This window comes from Alligator mississippiensis, chromosome 3 (assembly GCF_030867095.1).
Source record: "Alligator mississippiensis isolate rAllMis1 chromosome 3, rAllMis1, whole genome shotgun sequence".
In the NCBI taxonomy this organism is placed as follows: Eukaryota; Metazoa; Chordata; order Crocodylia; family Alligatoridae; genus Alligator; species Alligator mississippiensis.
In genome coordinates, this window is record NC_081826.1 from 168367140 (window position 1) to 168380816 (window position 13677).

Here is a 13677-nt window from a genome sequence, read left to right on the forward strand (position 1 = left end):
TTTTTTTTTTTAATTTCAGTTTCAGAAGGTAATAAAATGAACTTTCCAGTGTTTCTAGCTCCCAGAATACTTGGTGACTTAACTTAGGCACACTCTGCATTAAAGTGCACATGTACTAACTGGGTGCATCTACAAAGGGGCCATAATCCTGGTTACATTTTCACCATAGAAACTGTTTGAGGAGATTCATTGTTGCCATAAAGTAACAGCTTCATTGATGCCTCCCTCTCAGTTTCCCTTCTTTTTTGTGGTGAGTCAAGTTCTAAGACTAGAGAGGAATTGCCCGTTTTACTCTACATCAGCTTTCAGGTGTATCTGCCTGTTTGCATGCAATTTGTAACATTTCCATTTTTTTTTTTGGCAGGACAAATAATTTAAATTATTCTCTCTCTCTCCCTCTCTCTCTCTAATCTACTGCTTTGCAACTAGTGACTTTGAAAGTTACTTTATGTGGCTGTAAGTACTTTTTAGATTCTCAGAAGATTTAGATTCAGGTTGTGCAGCCATAGATTGAGGCATGGTCTCAGTTTAAAGATGTTTGGAGTCATAATTGTGGCTTGGGCCCGTCTCAAGAAAATTAACACTGGGGCTGATTCTACTTCTATAATGTAGTCAACATGTCAATTTGCAAGCAAGAATCTCTCACCCTCTTCTGGCTACCAACAGTTAGTTGAAAAGAACAGAAAGAAAGAAAATACAACTAACAGGTAACTCTACCTGCTTCCCTTTGTTGTTCAGTAATTGCTAGAGCTCCCTGTTTCTTCTAGACTTTGGCCTTCTTATCAACTCCTCAACAAAAATATGTGCAAAATATAAACCACCTAGATGCCCAACAAGCTTTGTTCCCCCTTCAAAGCAAAGAATGAATAATAGTGAGAAGCAGAGCTCAGATCAATAAAAGTAATAAATAAAGCCTTTGCTTCACCTCTGTATATTTTTCAACTGAATGGGCTACACCAAAAAGTAATGTACTGAAGAATGATTTGCTTTAAATGTGACTGCATAGCAGGGAAAAACTGTTATGGCAATACATTAAAATGAACCAGAATTTTCTTTGTAGGCTATATGGCAGAAACATGGATTAGAGTAACAGGTTAATCTTATACTCCTATTAAAAAACAAAACAGCAAAAAACACTTTTCTTTCTAGAAGTCTGTACTGTTACCTCTTTATAATGTAAATCTAGATTTTCACAGTATGCTTCCCCTGGGATGAGATCCAGCCTGGAGGCTTCATAAAGTCACAATAATAATGTTACTGCATCTCTTACAAGTTCTGTGGGTGGGGGAGTTCAAATCAGAGTATTATTTCAAGACTCTGGGAGGTAATATCTCTTTACTTCAACTCTTCTACTAATACAAATCTTAACCCAATTGCTTTAGCTGTTAGCAGGTTATAAAAGTACTATATCTCCCAGGGAATATTAGGACTAGTTGGTGGAAAATGATGTTAAATCTAGAATCATGGGGTTGGAAGGGACCTTAGAGGTCATGTAGTCTACTACCCCAGCACAGAGTCAGGATTTATAATCTCATATTATTGTGGACAGATGCCTAACCCTTCTTTTCTTTAAAACTTTAATTGAAGAGCATTTTAAAAGTTCCTTTGAATCTTTTAAATCTCAAATATTAATAACAGCTGGGTGAGCAAACACAGAGATGTTCCTGTGAATCTTCTTTTTGTACTGGGTGTGTCTGCTGTAATTCTCTTGGAGGCCAAGTCTGGGGAAGGTCTGCAGATCTGCATATACCTGTACATTCTGTGCCCTTGTAATGGTGGCCTAAGACCTAAACCCATAGCTGGGGTGAGGGAGATGAATTTTGCTCTTCTAATCTCCCAGGATACAGCTCTTTGAAGGTAAGGCTTGAGAACTCTGAATAACTTGCCTATCTAGGTAACATGGACAGTGCTGACATTATATGGCAGTAACTATGGATGTTCCCAGAGCCTACTTCTTAAGCACAGTTTTGAAATGCAAAATGTCAAAGCGGTAGTCATCAGGTCCACAAGTCTTTGATTATGATAAAATCTGGACACCATTGCTCAAATTTGTGTAGAGGGGGAGGTTCCCCAGGGAAATGTATTCACCTCTTCTGGCACAGGAATATTTTTTGTTTGCTTTCTGCAAATTCTTCTCATATATTTACATTTGAAATATCTCCCTGCAAAAAATGGAGGCCTGTCAAGTTGAAGGTCTTTAGTGCAGTGCAAAATGCACATTCCTTTGACTGGCACAAATATTCCTTAGTATGGAGCCTATTAAGACCTTTCTTAAGCTTTCATTTAGAAATGTTCTTTTCAGAAACAATTTGTTCAACTCCCTCTGCTTATTGCGTGTCAAAGCTCATTCCTGGTGCAACGGAGCTCTAAGAAATATATTACATCAGTTTGCTGTATCACAAAGGCATCCACTAATTAGCCTCAATTTAACAAATATGTCCCACAGGATCTCAATCAGGAAAATTAACTTCATCTGAAGTCACTTTAAAACAGTGTTTAAGAGGTTTAATCTTAGGTACGGCTCTCAGAACCTCTGTGGTTATCTGCCTATATCTCAGCACTGCAAATCTCCCTCATTCCTAAATTATAATATGGGGTATTCTATGGGAGATATGATATATATATTACCTCTGATATTTACACCTTTAGATATTGTGTTTTGCAATTTCAACCCATCCAAGGGGAACATAGGGGCTAGTAGGGATAAAACCTTGTACCCAGGTAAAAGGCTGACAGGAGCTGCCTGACTCTAGATGAGCTGTAATTATGCTTGATCATCCTGTTGACTGCTGGCAGATAAGTCCAAGATGCAATCCCCATCTTTTCCATTCTACTTTGGTTGCTTAATGATTCATGGTTTGCAGCTTCTTTTGGTTCCTCAGTGGTTTCTCTGTTCCTGTCCTTGTTTTTTGGATCTGTCCTCCGTGTACAAGTTATGGCTTTGTCTTATAAATTCAGTGCCTGACTTTAGTTTATCTCCTGATACCTAGGCTTGGTCCGTGATCCCAGACCCTAAGTGCTATGGACTGTCCATGATCTGGTCACCCAATGGAAACATGGGACTGAAAGGGCACCCCTAGGTTCTTGAATGCATTTCTCTGTTTGTTAGTAGTGATTTATTTGAAGGGTCCACAAGATTATCTGCTCCAACTGGTCTTGTACACCACGACTGCAAAGCACCCTATGCCAGCAGTTCCCAAACTTTTTTTTACCGTGGCCTGGCAGGAGCGGGACACAGTGCATGAAGCCACTGCCTCCATCCTGGGGCTCCTTCACTGCCCAGCTTTAACCCTGGAAGCTCAGCTGTGATCTCAGAAGGCACTTACCTGGGTGGATAAATGGGGCTTCGAGCAGGGGCCTTATGCCATGACCCTGCAGCCAACCTGCTGCAGCCCAGTACTGGGCCGCGGCCTGGTGGTTGGGAACCTCTGTCCTATGCAAAAGGTGCAGCCTCCCTCCACCCCAGCCCTAGCTGAATACACTAATCACCAAGCAGCAAACCATGTTTGCTTTAGCTTGCTCTTTCTATTGAGTCTCATAATGTTTGCATTTGTGGCTACACAGTAGAACAGCTTATAAAGGAATATTAGTTTTACTTGCACTCTCCTGCTAAGGCTCCTGAGAGGTAGGAAAGTGGAACTGAATCTGATCAGTCAGAGAATAGTATGAAACCCACTTCCTTAATGTAGGCTCCAACCACTAGAGTATTATGTAAAGATGGCACTGCTGCTACATCCCATGTTTTACATAAAAAGAGTTCATTAGTGTTTTTATACACTAGTGGAATGGATTTTGCTCATGGTGAAAGGAAAAAGTTGGGGATGTGAACTCTCATAGGCTTCTAAGACAAAGCTTCAGGGAATCATCCAAGATCAGGAAAGAAACAGAATTTCAGACATAACCATCTCTTCAGCATTCCTTTGACTAGTTGAGTGTTCACCCACTCAGAGTATGACTTGTGAATCCTTCTCCTGAGCACCTAATTTTACCTATATACTATATACAGAAAGCAGACACCTAATGTAGGGTTGTGATTACCTCTCTTGGAGGCAAGCCCTGAGTCCCTGGATGCAAATCTTTATGTACCTGGTTTGTCCCCATTTGAAGAAGAGCATACCACACAGGGAAGTTAGAAGGATAAATGCTTTTCACGTTGTAAGCACCTGGATACAATGGTAATGAAGGTTATCTAGGTACCTTAGGTAGCTTATGCAAAATGCTCATTGCACAAGCATTGATGTCCTTTCACTTCTTTAAACCTTCCTGTGAGGGCAAGGATCTTTATTTTCCTTTTTTCTTTTTTTTCCTTGTCAAAAACAACACAATGGAAAATAATTATTTGACACAGATGAAGAGAAGGGAATAATATCTGACAGTGAAGAGCAGGCCATGGAAGCTGGACATGGAAGATAAATTAAATAGTCAATGAATGTCATTTCTTTTGACAACATCTGTATAAACTTCCACCAGCTATTCTTTTTCTGCCCTTTTTATTTTGTAAAGCAATCGGTAGACAACTCCCAGTCGGCTTCTTCCTTTAGGTTACTGTGAAAGCAACCACTGCCACTTAAAAGTTCCTTAGTTTGGTGTATCCCTTATCTAGTCATAAACATGGATTAGATGTGCTGTGATATTTGCCAATTTCTTCCCTGTACCTAGTCAAGAAGGTAGTATGATTGAGGGCTTCATACAGAGTTAGAGAGTCTTCTTTCAAGATTGAAAGAGAAATAGTAGATTGTACTTTCAAAAACATTTCTGTGATTTAAAAATGGAATTAATCTGGGTTTTAATGCAGTGTTGCCGACCTTAGTCAACAGATTACCTTGAAGCCCAGCATTGTGCCCATGCTTGCAAATTAGACAAGCCTAAGTAGTTTGCAGTGAACTGGAGTGCTTGCCTTGGCAACAAGCTCAGGCTTCTGGTCCCAGGAGAATCCTAGTGCAGGGTTGGTACACATGCTCAGATCCACTACAAGCCACTTAAATCCAATATACCTACACTGTCTAACTTTTGGGCCTGAGCAAGAGTGAGCTAGTGGGACTTGCTTCTCAGAGGTATGTTCAGGTTCACTCCAGAGGCAGTGCAGAGTTGCCCTCAGGCATGTAAGAGCCAGTGTCTTTCTGAGTGCACATGGGATTTAAGCTACTACAGGGTTACAACTATAATTGTATTCAGGATTACAACTGGAATTGTTTTCTGCCTTAAGGTGCCTAAAAACATAGATGGATATTTCAAGAGCCAATTTGCTTTAGGTGCTTTATTCTGATTGGAGTTGGCAAGAGCTAGAGGCAAGAATGTTATAGAAAGTAGGTATTTATCCTTACTTAGAAGATCTCACCCCCTCCTCTCATTCTACCTGTCTTTGGCTGGACACTTGGGGCATGCAGAGCTTTGGGAAAGGTTACAACCTTTCCCCTTTCCATAGCCTGGTACAGATTCTGCATTCCATACGAAATTCTCTCTACAGGTATCTGACTTTCTTTGCGTTCCTTAATGCAGGTCAAATAAAGAAGCCTGTACGTTCATAGTACAGAACCATGCTATTTTCATTTAAAGAGCAGGGCCCAGAGTCTAATTTCATTTGCACTACTATAACTTCAAATTAGGTCATGAAACTGATTCTCTATTGCTATACAGCTTTTCTAGTAACTTATATTATTGCAAGCCTTTGTAATTTTGATAGAATTGTTTCCACCCACTTTCCAGTGGTATAAATGGCCACACAAACTACTGAGCAACAAGGCGCAATATTACAAATCTGGATGTGAGAGTTTAATGTTTTTTCATAATTGGAAGCATAATTAAGGGAGGGCACCAGCCTTGGGTGCTCATTTAAAGGAGGCACCAGCAGCATCATATAGTGCTCTCCAACCTCACTCTCCAGCATCTTGATGCCATCTTTCTCCAGGACACTGAAATTGTTACTTATGTTTCCATCAATAATATAGTGTGTATCTCCTGCAGTAACATTATTTTCACATTCTATGATTTTTATAGATGGATTCATAATGGGTTCTGGTTTTCTTGAAGCCATAGGGGCTAGAATAAGGAGACTATAAGAGTTTTTTTTTTCATTTAAACAATAAGTAGAAATACATTTCCAGATAACATAGCCATGGAGAAAAGCTTGAAAACATGGGTAGGGAATGTGCCAAAAGAGTCCCAAACCAAGTAGATAGGTAGGTATATAAATAAACAAACAGCCCCCTCAACTTCTAGTAAAATGAAAACCCTCATGACTTTGAATAATTCATGTTGGAAATGTTGCCGGCTGAGTTGCAGATTGGCCACCTATGAAATGCCTAACAAGGTTTCTGTTACTAGTTTTGAGCATTTTCCTTGCTTCTTACTACATATTGTCCTTTTAACTGCAATTTCAGTTACTCTTTCTTGGTGTTTGGCAAGAAAAGGAGCGGTCATCAGGTCATGCAGATGGACTTAGGTTACAATAACTTTTGATCAATCGTATCTGTGTATGAAACAGTAAACTAAAGGTGAGTTTCTCTTTTACCAATTCCCCAGGCACCTAGTCCTCTCTTGGTAACAAGTTATTTAAAATACTCCACTCCTTTATGTTTCTGTTCTTTTTTCAACACTGATTGAGCGATTTATATTCAGTGCAACATTAAAAAGGACAAGAAATCCTCCTCCCAAATGCAGCACTACACAACGTTTTGTCTCTAGCCTTAAGGCTAAACATGTCTTCTTGTTCAGTTGCTGCATTCAGCAAAATTTCATGCTAATACCTTTATTTTGACTGTATCTTAGCTTGAAAGGGGAAAAAAAAGAAGTGGGAGTGGACTAGAATTGGCAACAGGGAGGAATGAAACATAAGAGAATTGAATTAGAAAATTCATCATTTATAGCCAGCAAACATGTCTGTATTTTAATTATTAGGCCCAAAAGACCTTTAATTATTAAGCAATGCTCAAATGCTAAGCAACATAATCTTTGCATTGGTTAATTACTGTAATGAGTGATGGTGTACATTTAGTCTTGCTAAAATCTTGGCTCCTGAGTTTCAGTAAACTTGTTTTTGTTGAAGGTGGGGAGGAATTTTGTATAAAGTAGATTGGGGTCAACCATCTCCAGGAAAAACATAGCTTGGAGGTTTACTGAAAATCCTTTTAGATACAATTCATTTTCCAAAGATAGATCTTCTATTAAATATTAATGAACAACAGTACTTATTGAGGCAATCATTTCCCAAGGTTATTTCATAGGAAACTATTGTCTAAATTAATCCTATGGACAGAATGAACTCCCTCTTTGGTGCATCTAGGATGCATCTCAAATCTTTCATTTGACACCTAAAGGTAAACACTTATTTTATGTGCACAGAGGCTGGTGTACAATAAGCTCTGTGGAAATAAAAGTAAGGATGAAACGCAAGGCTGAAACAAAGTACACCATGTCTGTTCCCTTTAGGTCATTCAAAGAGGCTGTAGTGTTTTCAGTTCTGGTATTATAAAATATATGAAGATACCATCGAATGGGCACATGTTCTATTACATTACCCCTATCCAAAATAAGTTCCTGCAATTATGGCATCAAATGGCAATGATTTTTGTGGGTAGTATCTTTTATTAAAATAACTGTATATCTGGGGAGAACACAGGATGGATTTGGGGTACCACAGTACCCTTTCTCAAGTTTTTGAGAGAGAAGCAGATACCAGCGCTAAATAGCTAAATACATCAGATGATAGTTTTTCATTTTAGTCATGTTTGTTAAGTATAGATTAACAAGGTAACTTCAAGAAAACTACATTGATTTATACTACACGTATCCTGCACCTAGAATGCATAATGCTGGGTGATTCTTTTAAATACCTGGGCTCTATCAAGTTAGCTTGTTATCTTGTTTCAGGGATCTGAAAACTAACAAGTAGTTACTGTATTTTCTCACATACCACTCACTTTTTTTCTTCCTCAAAACCAGGGTGCATTATATGTAAGTAAATACAGTAAGGACAGTTTCTGCCACCTAAACTTCAGTTGAGCTGGATACACAAGAGCTAAGTAAACATTCCAAAGGCTGAATTGATTCAATTTTTGCAGGTCAGTCTAAGCTTCATAGATTAAGCCGATAAGCAAATGAACAGACATTCACTTTTGATTCTGGAAATGAAGCCGCATGGCTGAAGTGGCCCAGGTCAGAAGCAAGAGGGTGTTAGAGCACACCTCCCTGCTTGGCTAGAACAGACGGTTAGAGCCAAGGCGAGCCTCTTTACCCTGTGAAGGAGGATTTGCGGGTGAGGGGCAAAGCATCCTGGGATGCTAGGGGACTGTGAGTTAACTTAAATCTAGAGGGGAACTGAGACAGAAGTTCACTAACATGATTTGACTTAAATCAGTTAAGTCTAATACTACATCCATCCAGGTTTATCTTAAACTGGTTTTAGCCATTTTGAAAGTGGTTTATGTGCACTGAATCTCTATTGTGTTACAGAGTTGAACTGGTTTCCCATCAGTTATACCAGTTTATATGTAATTTTCTGTCCCTAACTAAGGAGTAAAATAATGAGCAGGCTCAGATCCCTTACTGCTGCTACAAAGGAATATCTCTTTTTTTTCTTTATTCTGCCTTTCAAAAACAAGATGCATACCTTATTCTGTGGCACATTATATGCAAGAAAATACAGTGTCTGGAAACAGAAAATAATAATTCTGAAAAGATCCAATGGAGTCTTGTCAAGTTTTACACTGGTAATGTCATTGTGTAGTATACAGGAAATTGGGAAATTATTTCGCCTTCGATCATTTGTTAGCCCTTTCTTAGTCTGCCCTGCCATAAGAACCATGACAGAGTAGCAGCATCCAAAGGTAGCTGGATATGGATATTTATACATCATTATTAGCATGGTTATTTGGATTATAAATGTTCCTCTCCCATACCCTTAATAATCCCTTAATACCCTTAATAGCAAGGAGAAAACAACTCATCTTAAAATCTGAGTGAGCTTTTTAAACAACAGCAAGTCTATGTAATAATAATAAAAAGACTTAAGGCCTTCTTGCATGGAACACTTAGCATGCATTTTTTTTCTAGGCTCATAAAGCATTACTGTGCCATATTAGATTAGAATGTGTTCTGAGCAGTTGCATGGTCATGCTTAGTACTCTCACTCTGGATAGAGCTGGAGCTGGCTGTTCCACACAACTGCTCTCCAATAATGTCCACTGACCCCAGTGCTAGGTGCCACAGCTTACACATCTACACGTTCAACCCTATACCCAGAGTCTGCACCCTCCCCACCACATACCCAGCATTGCTCGGACCCACCCAGTCTGGTATGTCAGGTCTCTAGGTTGCTGGTGGCAGGAGGAGGGAAGCATGGGGGAGGTTGCTGCTCCTGCCACTGGATCCATATGTGCTGCTAGCTCTGTGAGGTAAGCCAGGTTGCCATTACTGGTAGTCTAGAATCAGCTCTGGCATGCTGCCAGAGCTAAAACCAGTAATCCGCTGATTGTCAGACCCAGCCCTGACACTGCATCAGTCTTAAATATGTATAATCTACTTAGAGCAGTCTGAAGTTATTTAGTACTACTTGGAGACTCTCCTCCCATGAAAGATCTTAACATTACTATGATACAATCATACTTAGCATGTTTTACTGCTTCAACATGTGGGTGCTTGCATTTTAAGTGCAGTTAATGTGTTCTAAGTGTAGCGTTTGATGTGGCCCTTACCTATTGCAAGAAGTACATTTTAATCCTGGCTCTGACACTACCTCTTTGAGTAATTTATACTCCTTGCCTCACTTTCCCTATCTCTACAGTGAGTCTAATAACAGTTAGCTTCCAGGGGATTTGTGAGGATGAATTGCTCAATATTTCTAACATGTTTTGAAGAGTAATCTACTTTTCTTGCAATTGCTAAGTATCATACAGGATTAATAATTTATATATGCTATGTTGACGTTGTTATGGCTACTTTGTAGTTGGTGGTTAGCTGACCATAGTGCTAGAAATTGTGTAAATAGTAGATCTCTAGGGAAAAGTGAATACCCTTTCATTAAAACTGCAGAATGAAACAACACTGTTAGTACCATTAATGATCAATACTTGTAGTAATTGCAGCTCTGGCTTATACAATAGAGACCTCATCCCTGTGAATAGCCCTTGCTCATCCATGAGATAGGAGTACGTGCTTGAAGGAGGAGGCCTCTATATGAGGATTTGAAATATAGTGATAATGAACTTTGCTGAGATTAAAACAGTATTGTGTCCCCTTAGCGAACAAACATAACTGTCAGTATCACTAATGGAAGATATGTATGAGCACTGTGAGAATGGTATTCCCTAATGAATGCTGTGATAAGAACAGGAAATTATTTTAGTGCAGTTTTTTTCCTTATTAAACACAATAATTAATAAAGTAGCTAGGCTGACATTACAACTATCAACATCTGTTTTGTAACCACAATAGAGCAGTAAACATGTACTCTGCTGCAGATAGGTAGCAATGCAAACACCTGCAGCCCTTGTTATATATATATGAAAGAACCAAAACTCTAAGCAGGACTATAAATAAAATGTTGGGAGTGAAAACCTGCAGGAAGTTGAGTAGTGCAGGCCAAATTGTCAACAAGGCTGTGCTTAGGGCAGTTGCTGAGATTGTAAAAATGAAATGAACATAAAGAGGCACAATTTTGTGATTCTGATGATACTGTAGGATTGTATTTTTGCATATTGCAGTTCAGGGACTCTGTAAGATCTGTGACTTTTTCAATATTATATTTATATTTTACTGTGCTTGTTCTCATAATTCCTGACATTAATTCTCCTGTGGGTGGTTATGCCAGTAAATTGTGCTTAGTTTGTTTTTGTTTTGGGGTTTTGTTTAGTCAGGTCTCTGACCAGTATTTAGAAAATAATAAAGGCCAGCTGGTGTTAACTGATGTAGCTATTTAATTGGTTTGTACTGGCTGAAGATTGGGCCCTTAGTCCGGAGGTGTTTCACTACTTGGATATAGAGGCTGTCAAGATTCACAGACTGAAGGCAGAGCTTGAGGATGCTTGTTTAGCTAGTCAGCTTATTAAAGATTCATTAATGGGGTGTGACTGTAATAAAAGCCTTAGAGAAGAATGAAAAATATTGAAATAGGAAAGGGAATTTGACGTGAATGAATGAACACATTTGCATTGTGTGCCCTTAGTGAGGATGCACAACTCCCATTCTCCTTAACAGAACAATGCCTAGCTCCAGATCCGTGGCTGATATAAATTGGCATAGCTCCCTTCCAAGTCAGTGGACCTAGGCCAATGGAAGGGCAAAAAGGATACAACAGCTTATTTGAGAGTTTATCAAGAAAGAGTTAGTGGTTAAAAACTAAATGTGAGCCGGCTTGTTTTCATAAGACAAATCTTGGCAAGCAAACTTTCCATACAAGATTCCAGGTCTGGTTGATATCAACAACCATGTTGATAAAGCATCCTTGGCACCACATGAGGTTTTCATTAAAACCTGCAATTAAAGGGGGATGCATAGTGAAATTAAAGACTGACTCCCTGACAGATAGGGCTAGATCTAATAAAGGACTTAGGTGTTAAGTATCCAAAACAGAATCTGTCCTCCAGGATGCAACGAATATCTTTAGAAATCCCATACACTGAGTGCAGGGTTGCTTAGAGCTGTCCCGTTGGAGAAGTAAACACGGGAATGTTTCTTATATCTCCATCTATCAAAAGGTTAAATGGCAAGTGCCTGTCTTCAGCACTGAGATAGGCAACTACAGAGCCTGAGGGTCCTAAAATTACTCTTTCAGAGCCATGAGCAAGGATTACTCCTTTATTTTAAAATAAGGCAACTGGACAAAAAAATGGAGGTGGTACTACTACCTCACCTACATAACAAACATGTGGCTAAAGCCTTTACCCAAGAAATGGGAGTCCTAGGATCTAAGTTCTCTTCCCCTGGGGGGGTGGGGGGTGGGCAAGGAGGCAAAGTCACATCTTGCACCGCTAGGAGATTGCCCTAACCACAAGCCTATAGGAAAGGGGAACTCTCTACCTCCTTTTGAATCTGGGACACTGCAACAAGGACTAGAAGGTTTATGGGGCCAGAGAAAGTACATGTAGGAGGCAACCTACCTATATAGAATAGTGATTGAGCAGGGAAGTGCTATAGGTAAATTTAAACCCTACTGGTATGCATTAAACATGTTCTTAAGACCTCAGAAAGGATGACACGTTCTTAGATCATGATTAGGCTTATGTAGAAAACTGGATACATTCTGGGCATGACTAGAAGCAGCCCTGGAAGGGGGAGGGAAAGGGATGTGTCTCAAAGTACAAAGGGAGAGGGGAAATTCTTACCATCTTTAGGACTTAACAATCTCTGGCAGCTGCTCCTGCCAGAAAGCATGGCACAGTCAGGAAGTGGGGCACAGCTGCACCATTACACCCCCTCTGGATCTGTTCTGAATACAATGGTTGGATGTCTGAAAAAGAGAATGTCAAATTGGAGTAGAGAAGTGATCTTGCCTCTGTATACAGTGCTGATCTAATTACTATTAGGATGTTGTCTTAATTCTGATGTGTGCACATCAAGGAGGATGTGAAAATATTCCAGAGGATTCAGATGGGGATCACAAATGACCAGGAACAGGAAAGTAGAGCCTTACAATGTGAAGCTAAGGTTCATTGTATTCAGACTTTCACAATGATTGTTGAGGTCACTTAATTGCTGTGCATAGGTATTTTCATATCAGAAAGAGAAAGTGGCTGGGGTGTAGACATGGAATCCTTAATCTTACAGATAAGGGCATAACAAAACCCAATGGCCACACATTAAAGTTACATAAATATAACCTTCAAACAAGATACAGTATCCTAGCAATGACAGTAATTAAACATGGAAACAGTTTAATAGGGGAGGTGTTGGTCTCTCAATTGCTCAGAGTCTCTAAGGTGATATTAGATATCTTTCTGAAAAGTATGCTTTAATCCATCTTCTGTAAGAAATTCTATTTCTTGTGTGGATGTTGTGCTAGATGTTTGGGGTAGTCCCTTATGACTTGCAAATCTGTGTAGTTATGAATCCTTTTGTTTGTCTCCTTTATTTATGGGCTATTGGGAAGAACAAGGATGCTTGAGTTGCTCTCAGTGGGCATGTCCAGATGCATGCATGTGCCTCTTGTAGCATCTCAAAACCCTTTGAGATGCTGCAAGAGGCACGTGCGGGACCAAAAAAATGTTCCCCATGATGCAAATTTGCAGCATGGGGGCAAAATTAGACCCGTGGATATTCAGGGGCCAAAAAATACCCCAGGTGGAAAAAGTAGGACAAGGCACAGTTCCTGACCATGCCCTGAGGTAACAGAGGCTCAGGTCCTCCACAGAGCCACTCTGACACCCAGACAGGGCATCTCTATAGCTGGCCCTCTCTACAGTGCTGAAGTATGCTGCCTGCTCATGGAGGGCAGGCAGCATGCCAGCCACAGGGATCTGGATCCAGACTCCGTGCTGGTAAGTAGGTACTGGGGGGATTGTTTGAGGGGGGAAGGGACCATAGGGGTACCCCCACCAGCCCCATTCGCCGCCAGCTCCCAAAGCTCCCCAGATCACTGCCCCACCTGCCCCCCCGCCTCCCAGCACTTAAAAGCTCCACACTCACCAGCTGTAGCAGTGGCCATCAAATCCTCTGGAGCCTCACGGCGGAGGTCCCCACCAC